Genomic DNA, 1,668 nt, shown 5'->3' on the forward strand with positions numbered 1-1,668 from the left:
ACCCTCTATCCACTGAGCCGAACCGGTTTCGGCTTCTCCATAAGTTTTATATGAGTTTTCTCTCAGTTTCAGAGGGAGGTGAATTAAAAAAAAAAATCTGACTACAATAGTGGATTTGGCAATTAATTTATATAGCTATCAAAATTTTTTCAATTTATTACAACAATTCTTTTTAGGCCTAGAGGGACTTATTACTCTGTCTTGATAAGCTAAACTTTTAATGGACACTAAGTAATATCTAACATTTATTGAGTTTTCTATGCAGATGTGGTATCTAATTACTTTGAATCTCTATTAGGTCAATAGTATAATTATTATTATCATTCCAGTTTTACAGAAGAGACACCTGGTGTAAAGAATGAATATTCAAAGTTACTCTTGATCAGTGGTCGGCAAACTGCAGCCCCTTGAGTGTGGCTCTTCCACAAAATACCACGTGCGGATGTGCACCTACAGTGCGATTGAAACTTGATGGCCACACTCAAGGGGCCAGAGAGCTGTATATGAGCTCATGAACCACAGTTTGCCAACCACTGCTCTAGACTATCAAGTAAAGGAGGTGTCCTAGATCCAAAACCACACAGGTTGGCTTCACAGTCAGGTTCTCTAACTACCGTTCTCTGTGAATCATCATTAATATCATTCACAGTTTTGTCTTTTCTTTGAATGCTATTTTCTTCTTTTCTTTATATAGTGTTTATCTGACATACTTCCCCATTCTTTTGTTTTCAGTCACTTAGTCCATTGTGTTTTTTATTCACTTTTTGTTATTATCACATAACTGAATTTTTAAAAGCCAATTGATAGTCTTTCCTTTAATAAACAACCTCCTCCCCCAACACACATTTTAATATTCATATTTTGACTTATTTTATTTTCCTATTTACTATATTCTTATTAATTCTTTAATTTGTTTTTTTCTTCTCCAACTTTTCTTTTCTAATTCTTTATTATTCATTCACTTCTCCTAATTTTCTTCACGGCTCTGTTTTATTGGGAGTCATAAATCCTTTCCAGTTGTCTAAGGATTCAATTCAACATTTTATTGTGTAATTCTCTGAAAAGGCTAAAAGAAATAAGCTTTTATTTCTCCTTCTGGAACTATACAAAAAATTGAAAATGTCTACCCTTACCACCAGATGGTAGGGGAATTTTGTGCCAAGGTTATAAATTTTTAACATTGGATATTATTAATAAATTATATTTAATTAAAATATTACATTCTGTTCATCAAAGTTTCTTTACATCAAATTTTTTGGCTTTGTTTCTGTAATATTACTTTAACAATTTGAATGATTGTATGCCAAAGTTTTTATCTTTAATTATGAAATTCGCTTGTCTTTTTGTTTACATAATTGTTAGAGAACATTTTTACGTTAAAATATCAATTTTCCACAAACTTATGTGTTGCTGTATAGCTCTAAAAATCTTATACTAGAATGTCCAATATAATAACCTCCTTCAGAAAAATAATTTATGTTTTTCATTCTTTGATTACTGTTTCCCTTCTCTCTGTAATGTTCTGATATTTCTTCTACATGAATGCCAGATTTCTTAAATCAGTCTTTCAAATCTGACATATTAAAGCATCATTTTCTCATCCTTAGTGATTTATTTTTAATTCCAGGAAAAGAATATGAAACTAATCATATAACATTTTAATTTCCA

The sequence above is a fragment of the Myotis davidii genome, unplaced genomic scaffold (genome assembly GCF_000327345.1).
Source record: "Myotis davidii unplaced genomic scaffold, ASM32734v1 scaffold210, whole genome shotgun sequence".
NCBI classification, from domain to species: Eukaryota; Metazoa; Chordata; class Mammalia; order Chiroptera; family Vespertilionidae; genus Myotis; species Myotis davidii.